Genomic DNA, 15,485 nt, shown 5'->3' with positions numbered 1-15,485 from the left:
CTGCAGATGGCACAAGGCAGCAGCTTGCTAACTTTTCCCGTTCTGAGGCAGTTTACAGAGTGGTGATTTCAAGCGACCCCCAATTCTAATAGAGACATTGTATAAAATTTGATTTGTGTCAGGCCTGTGACCTTTCTGAAAACTCTCCTGATCTCTGCTCTGCAAGTCGTAGGCACAGACTTGCACATTTGCAGTGTCCGGGCTTCCAGGCGTCGTCTGCGATAAAAGCACTGAGTAAATAAATCAAAGGGAGGGATTGCTCTGTTTCTAGTTCAGCCTTATTGTAAGACCGTAGTAGCAGTGACAGCAGAAGCTGTTCTTGTACCTTCCTTGACTATTTCCTTATTCCCTGGTACGACGCACCGCAGATCGCTTGTTCTAGTGTAGCTCTAGGGCTGGCGCCCATGTGCCGTGCTCTGTTCCTGCTGTTTGCGGTTGCACATGCTCGTGCGTGCCTACAGAACGTGTGTCTGCCCCGGCACAGCTGCCATCCCGGACACATCCGCGTGATGCTTTTCCCGTCCGCGATGAGCACGGTGCGTGCTGGGCGCGCCGGGGCCGCCCGGGGTCCCGCCGTGCCGTGCCGGGCAGGGGCCGGGGCGGCGCGGAGCCCCAGGCAGCGGGCACGGAGCTCCGGGAGCCACCGGCCTGCTCCACCAGCAGCGGCATCGCGCTCCGTGCCCGCCTCTGCCTGTGAGGCCGGCCGGGACGGCCGCGGTGGGAGATCCCGCATCCCTGCCGAGACCCCCCGGCCCCCGCTCGCTCCCGCCTGGCTGTCGGGCGAGGGCTCTTGCGCGCTTTGTGTCGCCGAGCGCCGCGGCCGCGGAGCCAGTCCCGCCGCCCCGTGTTTGCAGAGCCGCTCGGCGGAAGGCGCCCTATCAGGATAAGAGTCCCTGCCGCTGCCGCCAGTCCGGCCCTGGGGCGGTGGGAGGCGCCGGCTGCGCCGATGGCTGCGTTTATCGCGCTGGTGGCCTCGCCAAACCATTTAACCCTTGGCGCCCCTCCGCGGGGCTGCCCCTGGGCTCCGGCTCTCCTGGCCCTACCGGCTGGCAGGGGCAGAAGTTCCCTCGCAGCTTTCGCACCGGTAAACCTCAGCCTTTTCTCGGTAGCAGTGTCCCAAGACCAGGGACAGCCAAGCAGGGCCCCATGCAGAGCAGTCCAAATACCTCTAGAGCAGGTAGCAAAGGCCATCTGAGGCTAGGCAGCTGTGGTAGGAGTGAATCCCATGCCAGGATTCCAGCAACATCAGGACTGTGTGGAGCTGAGATGATTTCCCTAGGGCTGCGGTGAGCATCTGAGCTATTGGGAGGATAAGGCTGGCATTCAGAGTGTTCAGGAGTAACAGGAAGGGAAGAAGACTTGAAGAGCTGCAGCTTGCCTGCACACATACAGGCATTAGGAATGCATCAGGCATCCAAGCAATAGCAAGGCAACCAGGATGCTGAGTCTTGGTGTCATTGTGATCCTGGAACCGTGTCAAGAGTTTGTCTTTGCTAAATGATGGTCTGTCAGCCATGCTGAAGCTGCAGCAGCAACAACAGCATATTTTCATTTGGAAAGAGGATGTCTCAGTTTGATTAAATTCTCCTTCAGTACCTCAGCACAGGCTGTGTTTTGCCCAGCTCTAGCGTGACAATGCTAAGCGGGAGACTCTGGCTGGCTGCAGTGCTTCATGTGTTGTCTTTGAGCTTCCATGTTTCTTGTGACTGCAGTGGGTGAACAGTCTTGGTCTGTTGGAGATGTGATAGTTAATAAAGAAAGGTGATCCTGTTTAAAAGGAGAAACCAAACTGGGCACTTCTGATGCTGTCCAATTCCATACAGACAATGGAACACGCTGTCTAGGCAGCTGCAGAGGTGGCAAAGGTAGTGCAGGCTCCTTGCAGTGGCCTGCTGCTGCTGGCTGCCCTGCTCAAACTCCAGTGAGCATGAAATGAAGGAACCCATTCTTCCCCAGCTGACTGCAGGGTTGGGGAAAGACCTGGGGCCTTTCCTAGGCTGGCTGTTTTTCCCTTTTCCCTGAGCAATGGCTTTGTAGTACCACCAAAACAGAAGTGGGATTGAGACCTTGCAGTGCAGTGCAAGGGGGATCAGGACTTGTGAGACTGTGGGATAGAATCTCTGCTAGTGTCTGAGCAGAAGAAAAGGACACTTTGGCCAGGAGTCTGCATAGGCATGGGCAGGACTGAAAGCAGCCTGGGAAGAGATGAAAAGATGTTTTTAGGCCTGTGTCTACCTCAGCAGTAGCAACATAGCCTCTTCCATCTTCTTGCTGAACCATTGCCTTTCTGTGGGAGAATACAGGAGGAATCTGTGAGCTAGGTCTGTGGATTTAATGCTGGACTACCACCAGCTCCCTGCTCCATAGCTATGTGGATCAGCAAAGCAGAGAGCTGCTCCCAAAACAGGCATTTCACAGCCCCAGGCTCGTTTCCTTCAGCACAATTCGTCTGGACTCTTCTGTCTCTGGGGCCTCTGCTGGGGATCTGCTGGAGTGATCCACTGGGGAAATGCTTCGCAAAGAGGCAGCCCCAGCTAAATGTGAATCACATCATTAATTCCGGTACAGTTAATTGGACCTAATTAATCATATTCATAAGTATAACGAGGGCCTTGCCCACAGGGGTCTTTTGAAGGTTTGAGCTTAGGGCTGGAGAGTCAGGGCTCTGAGTTAGGGCTGGGAATGAACAAATCCCAGAGCCTTGGACATAGCTTAGGACCAGCTCCCCGTTGGCAAAACAGGACAAGGCCAATCCTTCGAACCCTGTTGCCCTGTATTCTCTATCCCATAGAGGTAGGATGTGTCAGGAGCTTCTGGGTGGTCAGTCACAATCTTCCCAGGGAAGGCTGGAGTCGCTGTCATAGATGGCTCCCTTTTGGTCCTTAAATATTCAGGGAGGTCCTTAACTATTCTGTTTTGTACGTTGTATGTAAGTTTTGTGGTCCAAAGGCAGGAAAAGGAGCAGGTAGCAGCCAAGTCTGGGCATCTTGGCTGGGGCTTGCTAAGGTGCTGCTGTACCAGGCAGCTCCTGGAATAAGCTGCTACCGTGGTGGTGGTGGCTTTGAGGAGCTCCAAGGAATCTGCTTCATCATCTCCTCTCCTGTCTTGTCTCTCCTAGCATGGACATAATTATAGAGGAGGGAAAGGGAGACTGGGAGTCATCATCAAGTGCAGGGAGGGTAGCTAGCTTGGCAGATGTTAATTAAAGGTAGAGCTCTGAAAGCAGCAGGCTCTGCTGAACCAATAAGCAGCTGGTCCTCTTGCTGACCTTTCCCAGTCTTGGTTTGCCACTTCCATGTGTGCAGGCTGGGAGAGGTGTGAAGGTCTGTGACGTAAAAAGCCCAGAAGGTATGAGGGAATGAGCAGGAAGAGAGAGGCAACCAGAGGACGCAGAGGAGAGGTGGTTCCATGTGTCCCCTATGCACCACACCTGGCTGGAGGGAAGGAACTGCCTGTCTGTCTGCCTCTGGCACTGAGCTGTCACGCCAAGTAATGGTGGCTGGGCACTGTTTTTAACCCACTGCACCTGTGCATGCCATCTTCAGCAGCATGAACCCAGTGCTGCTACTGGGAAGGATGAAAGTGTGAAAATATGTCACTGCTTGCTGATGAGGGACTTGGGAGTTCACCAAAGAGGCAGCGAGATGTATGGCCTCAGCACTCCCCCAGAGGGGTCTATCTTCCTTGGATGGCTGGTGCAGGCAAGCGGTGCTCTATGCAGAGGGGTTCCCAGTGCCTGCCCACTGCGGCCCCCCGAGGTGAAACCCAGAACATCCGCAATCTGCCCCCTGCGTCTGCTTCGGCATCGGGTGCTTTCCACAGGCGCTTCTGCCAACGGGCGAGGCCGCCCTGTGCCAGCTGCCTAAGAGGCGCCTGCAAAGCCTGATGTCGCGACTTTTCAGTCGGGGTTGGGAGCAGCCGGCTCTTCTCCCTCGCTCGCTCCCTCCCTCTTACAGTAGCCCCGCTCTTCGCTGGGCCTCGTTGCAGCCCCGTCTGCCCGTGGGGAACGGGAGGGCTTCGCCGCATGCCCCTCATGCGCCGTGGGGAAGGCGGGCGCAGGGTTCCGCCGGCAGCCCCGCCCGCCTGCCCGTGGGGAGCGGAGCCCCGGTGCCGCCGGTGGGCGGGGCGGGACCGGGCGGGGCGGGGCGCTCGCCGCCCCGGCCCACCGGGAGCTCTCGCCCCACGCCGGCAGGGGGCGCTGCCGCGCGCCGCCCCCGGCTCTGGGGGCTGACACCCCCCCTTGTCCCCCGTCCCCCACGGCCGCTGTTCCCTCCTCGCCCCGGTTCGGGCGCTGCGGGTGTGAGCACAGGGGCGAGTCTTGTGTTAATTTTCAACCGAGGCCGCTGCCTCCCGTCAGTGGAGCTGGATTGTTTGTCCCCACATCACCTTGAGCACTGCAACTCTGGGGACGCTTGCAAGTGGTCCCTGCCTCCAGCCCTCTCTTCCCAGCCCCGCTCCTGGGCGGCTGGTACGCTTCAGGCAGGAAAGTGACACGTCCTGGTTAGGATGTTGGTGGCATCGCCCAGGAGCGGGCAGGCTGCCTCCACAGTCTGGTATGCATGTGCACTGTGTGGCTGCCGTCCGTGGAGTCTGTTGCTCAGGGCAGGAGGGTGGTTAATGCCTGGAAAACTTGTTGGTAAAAATAATAACATGCTGCTCTTCTCAAGGGCCGGAGCCAGTCCTTGTGCCTTGTGTGTAAAATTACAAAATATTCTGAGTTGGAAGTGACCCACAAGGATCATTGAAGTCTGCTCTGGGAGATGCAGCAAAGATGGGATCAGGTGTGGGACCTCCCCGGCACAGTGAGGCTCGAGAGCAGGACTCGCAGGGTGTCGGCCTGAGCAGAACGGGTGTTTCGGATGATAAAAGGCTGAAGGATGCTTAGCAGGAGCAGTCGCCGTGCTGTCGCGGGGAGGAGTGGGATGCAATTCTGCAGGTCCCGGCAGTGCTGAGACCCGTGTGCCATCGCGTACATGTCTGTGCGACTCGTGGGTGTGCGACACCTGGACGGACACTCGCGGGGCGCCGGCCACTCGTCGCGGGAGGCCCGGAATGGGCGGCGGTGCCGATCTCGGTCCCCGGCGGCGGTGCCGGTCGCGGGCGGTGCCGCTGGGCGGCCGGCGGGGCGCCCGCGACCAGGAAGCGGTTAATCGGCGCGCGGGGCTTTTATTTTGACAGGGCAGCGCCTGGCTCCGGCTCGGAGGAAAGTGAATGATCCTGTTTCTCCAAATGATTATTCAGGCTCCGGCGGAGAAAGGAGCACTCGGCCCGCAGCGCCTCGCCCTCGCCACGGCGCCCCCGCCCGCGCCCGGGCCGCCGCGCCCGCCGGCTCCGCTCCCCGCCGCCCGCGCCCGGCCGCCCGCCGCAGCGCGGGGAAGCCGTCCGCGGCCCGGGGCCGGGCGGGCAGCCGGGGCTCGCCGCGGCCGGACGCCCACCCCCGCCGGCGGGCGCGGGCTGGAGCCGCCGGCTCGGTCGGCGGAAGGAGCGGCGCGGCGGGGCGGGGGGTGCCGCCGGCAGCGGCCCCGACCCCGCGCCCTGCGGCGGGCGGCCGAGCCATGAGCGCGGCCCGCGCCGCCGGCCCCGCGCCGCTGGCCGGCCCCCAGCAGCCCGCGGAGCCGCGCCGCGCCGCCCCGGCGGGCTCTCCCGGCCTACCCTGAGCCGCTCCGCCGCCGCCGAGGTGAGTGCCCCGCCAGGCCCGGGCAGCCGCCGTCCCATTGTTCCGCCCCGGGGGGGAGCCGGGGCCCCGCGCCGCCCCCGCACCGACCCCTTGCTCCGCGCAGCCGGGCCCGCCTCGGGGCTGTCATCCGGCCGGAGGGGCGGCCCGGAGCCGCCGTCCGAGCGAGCCGGGGGCTCCGGGCTAGCCGCCGTTCCGTAGCTGCCGGGGGCGGCGATAACTTGGCGGGGGGACGGCGCCGGCCTCGGCTCGGCCTACCCGCCGAGTCCGGCCGGCTGGGGATGAGCTGTCAGCGCTCCCGCTTGCCTTGGACATTGCCCCTGCTCCGCGGGACCCTGCCCGATTCGCTCTCACGTCTCGGGGACCGCTCTTCCCCGGTCCTTGTCACCTATTGCTGCTGCGGCCGCAGGCGATTCCTCGCGGACAAAAGTACCTCGTCTGGGGCTTTTCTCTGGTGCAGAGAACTTAATCGAGTTCCGTCTGGTTTTACCGGAGCGGGTCTGGATTTTGCAAGACGTTTTCGGTGCTGTTAAAGCCCCAGGGAGGATGGGAACTTGCCACGTTTCACGTAGAGTTTAAACAAACACTCCTGTCAGGGCCCATCCTAACTGTCAGGGGAGACCTGTACCCTCTATTTGCAGTATTCTACTCGATAGGCTTCTGTTCCCTCTTGAGATAAATCAGGCGTGCGGCCAGCTTGGACGAAAAAGAGAGAAACACCACCTGTACATGCATATTCTTCTTGCGCACAGAAAGGAATCAATGTAACAAAACTCCCCTGCATTGTATTAGGGACGTGTACTTTAGCAGGTGATGAACTTGTTCCAGCCCCGTTCTTGCTGGAATAGAAATGCGAGAAGGATGCATATCTGAACACATAAGTAATGCTACATGACAGGGCAGGCTGTTGTGGTGTTGTGTGTGGCGGCGTCTGCACGCCTTGGGGGCAGCTCCGTTTGACAGAGTGTCAGGCTGCGGCAGCGTAGGGTTGTGTCCCAGCTCTGCCAGGCAAAGGGCTGCCAACGGCGTGGCACAGAGGCCAGCCATGCACCTTTGGCTGCAGAGTGATGCTACGTGAGCCTTAGTGTGTACTCTTGACCCGCAGGATCTGTTCTGCGAATGTGGCTACCACTCGTTACCCTGCTGAAATGCAGTTTCATGCCAGGCGTGCAGTAATGACATGCAGCTCCTTCCATCCATCAGTCACATACAGGGGCTGTGTGTGTGCCTTGCGTTGCTACTTTGGTGGCAGGAGGGATAAGAACAGTGAGTCACCGAGGAAGTAATTTGCCCAAGGTCACTTGGCAAGGGTGTGTTGGTGCTGAATGAAGACCTCCTTTGACTCTGGTGCCTGTGATAATGCTGGCTGCCACCACACGTGGGTATGTAGTACCCAAGGCTGGAAGCAGTGCAGAAATGGCCAGGTCAATGTTGCTGCCTGATTCTCCTTAGTGGAAAGATGAGAGTATCAGTGTGCTGTCTCTACAGCAGCTGTCTGTTCCATTGGGACTTTTGCCAGAGCATACATAACCTAAGTGGTGAAGAACCTTTTTGTTTATTTTTTAATATGTGTGTTGCCATTTTAGCCGAGCAGGTGGTTGTTCCTTACCACCCTGACCTGCATCCTCATTACCTAGAAAATCCATTTCATGGTGTTTTCCGTGGTGCAGTGTTGTAGGTATTACTGTGTCTCTCTCCCCTGAAAGTCCATTTCCTCTTTCCAGATCCCTGCCAGTGCAAAGAAATAAACAGGCAGCAGCTAAAGGAAAGCCTGCTTAGAGACGAGAAACCACAGTTGTTGTTCAGTTGAAGAAAGTAAAATAGTTGTTCTGTACTTTTAAGGCCTTTTGCATCTTGCTGTTGGAAGGTGGCTTTCTGGCCACTGTGACAGAGGGCACAGACAGCTGCATGAAGCAACTGGGCCATCACAAAACTGGACATAGCAAGCTCACTGGGCTGTGCTGCTCCAGGGCAGCTGCCAAGGATGTGCTGGAGTTGCTCTTTAGTTCCAGGCTAATTCCAGTGCCCTTTAGTTTCACTTTAGACTCCAGCCCATGAGCTGTGGACTTCACTCATACTGGCCTAGAGTTTCTGAGGTCCAAGCTCAACTGAGCCTTTCACTTTTCTGTAAAGTTGTCAACCCAGCTGGCATCATGTCCTCCATACTTGCTGTTCTGGGGAGAAAAAAAGCCATTGCTTTTTCTTCTGTCCTGTGCTGTTCATTCCTGCTGAACACTGTGAGTGCTTTCCCTTCTGTCAGTGCTTGCTCTGTGGAGGGATGTTGAAAGGAGGGATAGCTGGAGAGGAGGCTCTTGGTTCCCTCTGTGGGGAACGCCGGCTGGGTCCTGACCAGTGGCTGTTTCTTACTGCTGTAGAGATGTTGCTCTTTGTTACTCTCCGGTTTGTTTCAGGGTCCCAGAATAGGTGTATATGATTGTTTTCTCTCTCTTTCACCCCCGTCTCTTGTCAGTACAGTGTCCAGTTCAGAACTGGCATCAGAACTTTCACCAATCACCTTGCTTCCTTGCCCTGTCTCAGGTGATTGCATCAGGCTTTGCTGCTGCTAGGAGGGAAAGTTCTTAGCGGTCAAAGTACTTGAGGATGTGTTTGTGTTTCTCGGATGTCCAGATGTGCTGCTGTAATGGGTTTTAATCTGCTCAGGTCTAGTAATTTCCTGGAGATGGCACAGGCTGGCTTCCAGTGCTTAATTCCTTAGGGCTCCATCCAGTTTTAAATACCCTGCCCGACACATCTCTCAAGTCGGTCTCTTCTGGGAGAATAAGTGCCATGTGGAAAAGCACAAGTTTGCTGTTCCTGTCTGAGAATGCATCAGTAGTCTGTTCTACCTATGAGCCTGCTCCTGAGCTTCTGTCACTGCCTCCTCCCAGGGTTGTCTGCTGTCCCCCAACAGCCTGAGCCAGGCAGAAGCCTAGAGCTTGCTCTGGAAATGTAATTTTCCTTGTACTGTTACTCTTTTGGCTGAGACCCAGGATTGTACCAGTGCCCTGGATTGGGGGTGGGAGAGGGCACATAGGAGACTTTGAGCTGTGTTTGATTACTTTTGACATTTTTAACAGGAAATGTGGTATGTAGATGCATGGATATATAATATAATACAGGGTAGAGATATCATAGCGATGTGATGTACAGATGCAGCAATATTTTGTCAGTGTTATTTAAGCTGTATCAGCGAAGTAAAAGGAGGATTGCCAGCATGACTCTTCTGGAAAATCAGAATCTAGTGCAGGTCAGGACTTGGTGTCAGTCAGCTCTCCTTTCCTCCCAGGCAGATTTTGACTGGCAAATGCATTCTCTGGTGATCTCATGTGTGGTCCTGTGTTTCCAGAGGGTGGTGGGAGCTGTGGATTCTGACTTTATGTAGTTGATCTCCATGAGATTTAGTTACCCTATGAGGTTTCTCATAGCACTGAAGCTGTGGAAAAATGCACCTGTCTTGGAGCAAGGGCCCTAGGAAGTGTTGTGAGTACTTTGCTTCTCAGTTGTGCATCTTCAGCAGCTCTGTGTGGTGCAGATTGTGAGGATGGCCACAGTGATATTCCTCAGTTCTTCCTGACTTCTGTTTTGAAGTTGTATGCAGATTTCCAATGGGCCAGTCTTTGCTGCTTTGGTTTGGCTTCCTTTCTTCAGCACCTCTGGCAGCCCTGAGAGGAGGGTACCCAGGAGCTGTTACTGGAGATTGGTGGGCATGGTTTCTGTTGCTGTATTTTGCACTTCATCAGCCTCTCCTGAGGAGGCAGCACCAGACAAATCACATGGCGTGGAGGAGAGGCACCCTTCCTTCTTCTGTGGTGCCTGTTTCAGGTCATCTGCTCAGCACCAGACCCTTTCCTGGGAACAGGGAACTGTTTTTGTTTTCTTCCTACCTAAACTTCTATGAAACTCAAAGGTGGATAGGGTGATGGATTTGTTCTAACTGGGGACCAGTTCCCGATGGCATTTGCAGTTGCCACAGGGTTATACTCAGCAGGAGATACTGTGGGGGAAGCAGTTAGTGTCACTGGTACTTGCTTCTGATTTAAGAGAAAGCCACGCTATGGAGAGACAGGAGTCCTGCTCACTGCCTGCATCCTTGGCCAGCAGATCAGCACTCGTTGGTGCCCAGGGAAGCCTGGGCCATGGCACGGCAGGAAGATGGAGCATGGGTTGTCCTGGCATGGCTATCTGAAGCCTGTGCCAAGCCTTGGAAGTGGGTGTGCTGCTGTTGGGCATCCTGACTGGCTCCAAGTCCTGCTTGCTTGGGGCCAGACCTGCTGCTGCCCCTCTTCCAAGGTGTGAGATGGGCCATCTAAGACAATATGACTCCAAAACAAGCAGGGTTGCCTTGACGCCAGCTGCAACCCCGCACTGGAGAAACCAATGTGAGGATAATGGGCTGCAATGCCCTCAAGAGGGAAACGAGAACCTGCTCTGCTCTTGCTGAGTGTGTGTCCATGCTAGGCACACTCAGTGCAATGAAGCCCGCTTCCCACTGGCTCAGCTCTTTATCAAGAGGTGGTCTGGGCACAGGTGGCTTCCCTGTATCCTGGTATCCTTGCTGAATTGTCAGATGGGTGCATCGGGCTGTGGTTTCCAGTCCCTTTTCCTTCCTGTGATGGGAGGGCAATGCCTTCTCCTGACATCATCCTGCTGTATCTTTCTGGGCAGCTCCAGGCAGAGGAACATGCAAGCTATGCCTGGGTATCTTTGGGAGACAGGATTTGTCCAATGCAGGCAGATTGTCTGGCAGCTTCAGCTGGAGCCACTAGAGAAAACGGTACTTTGATGCTGGGTTTTTCTTCCCCCAAAAGAGCTGGAGCTATGTTTGAGTGTTGGGTTTTTCAGCTGCGGCTCAGGATGCCTGGAATCTCAGCTAGGGTATAATGGGGAGCCTCCTCTGATGCTGGGGTAATAGCCTCAAGATGGCTTTAGGACTGTGCTATGCACTGTGCCCAGAGGTGGGGCGTCACCCTGTTTGGTGATGAGCGCTGCTGGAGCCGAGTCCTGGGCCAGAAGCCAGGTTTGTGATCCATGCCAGAGAGGGCGAGACTTGGAAAGCAAAGCAGAGCTCCTCCTGAGTGAGAGATGGACTGAAATACTGAGCAAAACCACAGAGTGCTCCTTGTTCCTGCCTATGCCTACTTGTCTTCTTTCTTCCCAAAGTATGTGGGAGGCCACAGGATGGATCTGCTAGGGAGCAGGAGGGCTGTGCTCCTCAGGCACGTCTGCACCATTGTGCTTCTTTAGGGTGCTGGTTGGGTTGGTTTTTTGCAGTTGTATTTTGTGGTGGTTTTTTTTTTCCCTTTTAACCCTGCCTCTGGTATTGCTGGATCCTCCCCATCCTTGCTGCTACTGGATTAACAGCCACCTCCTTGCAAGGTGTGCTGTCCAGAGCAATGCTGTGTTCAGTTGCACTGCTCTTTCTGTCACAGGTCAGCTCAGCAGCTTACTTTTTCCTTGCTCAGCTCCTAGTCCTGTGGTTGAGAAGAGGAAATGGGCCAGGATATGGTTTGTGTAGAAGATGCACTGTGGCACTGACTGTTTACAGATTCTGTGCTTCTCAAAATGTAAGCACAGGAAATGCCAGGCTCTGCTGGGGTTTGTGTGAGCAGCGTGGCTCCTGCGTGCTGGGTGTCTCGCAGCCTCTGGCTGCAGCAATATTCTGCCCTGTCACAGGACAGAAGAGGTTTTTAAACACTCTGCAGAAGCAAATGATTGCTTTTTTTTTTAACCATCAAAATAGAGGCTGGCAGGAAAAGTAAAAGGAAGTGCCTTAACCAAAGACAGGAAGGGAATATGTGGCAGAGCTAGGGACAGAAGCCAGGATTCCCAGTTCCTGCTCATCACTCCTACTCTCTTGCCTCTCTGGGTCTCAGCCTCCTGTTCAACACATAAGCAGGGTTTTTCTATTCTTCTGAGAAGATGGAGGTCAGGAGCTCCTCTCTTGAAGTATCTTCAATGCCCTGTGCATCTTAGAGTTTTCTAGCAAGATTTGCCCTGCTGAAGTTAGAAAGCTGTGGCTCGTGTGATTACAGCAGTGTTGCAAACTCTGTCCTTGGCTACCAAGTGGAGCTTGTGGTACTCCGAGGAGGTCCTCTGTTCACCCTGCAAAAAAATGCTGCCCTCCAAGAATGATGTGCCTTTGTTTGGAGGGCCATACCCAGCTTTCTCTTAAGGGTTTATGTTAGGAGTCCTCTGCTTGCAGTGTATCCCCTGCTGAAGTTTGCTTCATGAACGGTCTTCCTTGACTTGCCAGCCAAGGCATGGTACCTGTCTGATCAGTCTGCATTAGTTACCTGGTTCTGCAGGCAGGGACTCTGAAGCATTTGTATTCCTAATAGAAAGTAAAATCTTAATACACTCTTTGGAAGAAAGATCCAGCTAAATAGCTGTGTATCAGTGAATAGCTGTACTCTCCTTCAGATGGCAGGGGCTCCAGCAGTGGGTGCATTGATTGTTGCTTTGCTCTGTTGCCATGCTGGGCTTCAGGCCTCTGTAAAGGCTGCAGTTGGGAAAGGATGCTGACTTATAAAAGGCAGGGGTACCAACAACCCACAGTGTAGGTCTCCCTGCTCAGGGTGGGGAGGAACTGGATGGGTGGCTCTGAAGGGTAGTAACTAAGCAGAAGGGCTGCGTCTCTGGTCAACTCTTCTCAACATCAAGCTGGCCAAGGCTGTGGAAACCCCTGCAGCACTGGAGCTTTCAGCACTTCCTTGGCAGGATTTATTCCAGCACTGATCTGTAGCAGAGGATCGGGCCAGACAGGGCCTGAACGGAGCAGGTCCAGCCACAGGCGAGCCTCAAGCGTGGCAGTTAGGCTGGGCTGAAAGCTGCCTGTGTCCTGCCTCTGATCAGCCTTGTTTGAACTTTCCTCTGGCAAGGAGCAAAAGCAATCGGGGAGACCTAGGGCTTGTCCAAGCAAGTTTCCTCTGCTCTGTCCGCCCCCAGATTCAGTGAGAGGGGCGCAGGGGCAATAGCAGCAGCTCAAGACTGTCCTCTCAGGGCAAAGCAGTTTGGAGGGGCTTTGGTCACGACGGCTTTTGAGCAAATGTTTCTTTCCCTCTGGTGTTCCCTGCCTCTTGGGCAGGGAGGGGGAAGTGAAACTGTGGTTCAGACCCGAGTCCTCTGGATGGCAAGAAAATTGCTGAGTAGCTGGTTTCCAGGTTGCCGAGGTTCTAGCCAGGGCCCAGTGTGGCTGCCAGAAGCAACAGGCTTGGAATTTCCTCCGCCTGGTGCCAGCTCCGTTGGGCTGGCCGCAGCACCTCTGCTGGGGCTGGAGCTCTGCTTGAGCTCTGCAGTTGGGGCGCTCCCAGAGCAGGGGTTACACTGGAGCTGGAGCTGCCCCCTCATTCTCGCAGCCTGGTTTCTATTTTCTTTTCCAAGGTCCAAGATGTTTTGAATTACGCAGCCTGTGCCTCCCGCGGGGCTCCTTGAGCAGCCGCCTAATGAGCTGAGCTCCTGACAAACTTTGCTCTGGCTTTAGCTATGCTTGGAAAATTTTACAGCCTTTTCAGAAAAAGGAAATGCCAGGAAAGGCCTGTCTCTTCTTACTTTTATGAGGGGGTCCCAGTTGAGAGAGGGCGAGATGAGTTTGGAAGAGAAGACAGGAAGGATTTTGTATATGGTAGTATATACACTTTCTGGTGATCAGGGTGAGTGGAGTTGGTGCATCTTCCTGTACTGGGCACAGTGGGGGTGAGACCTGCAGGGCACTTGGCTGATGCATCACAGACACAAGAATCAGTGACTCCTTTGCTGCAGGGACATGGTGGTCTGTGTCTTCCCTCCAGCTGCCAGCATCATCATTGGCTGTTTAATCTTTGCTAATTATGTTTTTTCTGAATGGTGGTGGTTTTATTTCTACTGTGGTCGCAGGCCACGTGGACAAGCTGCGTGTTGGTCCCCAAGGCTCGAGGGAAGGATTGCCACCGGGTGCTGTGCTGGTGGTTTCCTTATCAGGGATAGCACGTGCCCAGGCAGGGTACTGTGGGCATAGGGCAAGGAATGCAGGTGCTGCCAGCACAATGTTTGACCCAAGAGGGATAGTCTAGTGTAACTTTCCCCTTTGTATGAGAAACTGGGACCCAAAATAAATGGTGACTTACCGTTTGTAAGTCTTCCATTTGTAAGATGGTGCTAAGAAGGGAGCAGGAAGCCCTGTGTTTTGGATAAACTCCCCCTTGGCGAGGCGCTGGAATTCTGCCCTTGGATTTGTCTGTTTTTCTTCAGGAGAGCCCACCAGTGAGGTCATGGATCTCCTAACAAGTGCTTCTGTCTGGAGAGGCACTAAGGGTACAGGCTACTTCTTTCCACCCTCCTTGCATGTCCTCCCAGTGTCCCAGATCCCTTTCCAGCAGTGAAAACTCATCTATGGAGACTGGGATGGGGGTTTTGGTTGGAGCCTGTGAAAACTCAGCAGCCTGAGGAGTTGTGGAACTTCTCCAGTGGGAGGGATTGAGGTTTCTGTGCGATCCATAGGCGTCAGCTGCTGCCAGTCATTGTGGATGAGCATCAGACATGGGCAGTGATGGCTCTGGCTGGAAGGAGCCTCACACTGGTCCTGCTTTGAGGGCATTGCCTGTTACACTTGTCAGGAGTGTGGCTCTGGATAGCTATTTGATTTGGCAGCTTATGCAGGCCTGGTAGCCCTGCGAGTGGGGTGCAGGCACCAGAATTGTGCCCTACTCCCTTTTTCATTGCCCTACCCATCCCCTGCTTTCTGCTATTTTGGGCAGGAGAAAAAGCACTCATCATAGCTGTGTCCCCTCCTCCACCTGGGAAATGAGTGATATATCCCCTTTCCTTTCTCGGGACTCATGTGCAGAAGCTGAGATTGTATTTGACAGGAGAGGCCAAGCACCTTCACTCTGCTGCTGGGAATTATGAGCGTGGCCATCCTGTTGGCATCTTGTAGTGATGAGCTTCTCTTAGCCCAGATTGTTCTCAGAGTTCAAAACGTGGGGGAAGCTACTGGGGAGACTATTGAAAAAATAGTTAAATAGTTTATTGTTATTTATGTTTGTGATGCCATCTGCACATATATGGTTTAGAATGGCTGAATTGGATGTTTTTTGTACCTTTTAGTTTCCTAATTTTCAGTGGGGAATCCTGTTTCATGTGAATTTGACCCTAGGAAAGAAAAGACCAAGCCCTGCTTGTCTTCCTTGCTGTTAGAACAGTACAAACCCAAAAGAAGCATAGGTAAGTGCAGGGGCGTGACTGTTCTTCAGTCTGTGGCATCTCTTCCAAAATATTTTTACGGGTCAGAGGTTCAGTAATTATCTGCCTAGACTGCCCACCTCCATTGGAGAATTCAATGTGAGTTTTTGCTTCTCATCCTCTTAAGAAAAAAAAAGAAAAGAAAAGAAAGAAAAGTAAATCAAAGCAAATAAAAGCCTTTCCAAAACCCAGACCTGTTTTTGCTCTTTAAAAGTCAGTTTCATGAGTTGAAATTGTAAACATCTTGTTGATAAAAGAAGAGTTACTTTGCCTAAAGCAGAGCTTCAGCAAAGAAGTGTCCAGCCATTCCCAAATATTTTTATATCATTTTAGCCCTGATGTGTTATTTTAATGAGAAGAGTGATTTTTCCACCTGTGGAAGGTGTGATCAGGACCTTACCTGTAAGCCATTGCTTCTCACCCCACCTTGTGATTTCAGTATATTCAGAGACTCAGCTACTGGTGGCAAATGTTTATAATTTAGTTTATTACGCTTTTTTAATCAAAAGTAATTTCACAAAGTCCTAGTCTGATTAAGATGTATTCCTTATATTAGTAGGGTTTAGTCGTCCTTTTTTTTTCCACCCTAGTTTAA

The 15,485-nt window shown here is 54.1% G+C and overlaps 1 protein-coding gene across 3 annotated transcripts in view; it reads left to right on the top strand.

Annotated features, from left to right (window-relative positions):
• Positions 1–15,485, top strand: part of BCL9L (BCL9 like) — a 62,427-nt gene that overhangs the window by 9,349 nt on the left and 37,593 nt on the right. For 2 of the 3 annotated variants that reach the window (XM_064732259.1, XM_064732257.1), the window contains exon 1: positions 5,569–5,677. The exons of the other annotated variant lie outside the window; for it this stretch is intronic. The gene's annotated coding sequence lies outside the window, so the exon portion shown is untranslated. Of the gene's footprint in view, positions 1–5,568; positions 5,678–15,485 lie in introns of those variants that run through there. 3 annotated transcript variants of the gene reach the window in all.

Source organism: Zonotrichia leucophrys, chromosome 24, assembly GCF_028769735.1.
Source record: "Zonotrichia leucophrys gambelii isolate GWCS_2022_RI chromosome 24, RI_Zleu_2.0, whole genome shotgun sequence".
In the NCBI taxonomy this organism is placed as follows: Eukaryota; Metazoa; Chordata; class Aves; order Passeriformes; family Passerellidae; genus Zonotrichia; species Zonotrichia leucophrys.
The sequence above is the reverse complement of the archived record's forward strand: the minus strand, read 5'-3'. Positions and strand labels throughout refer to the sequence as shown.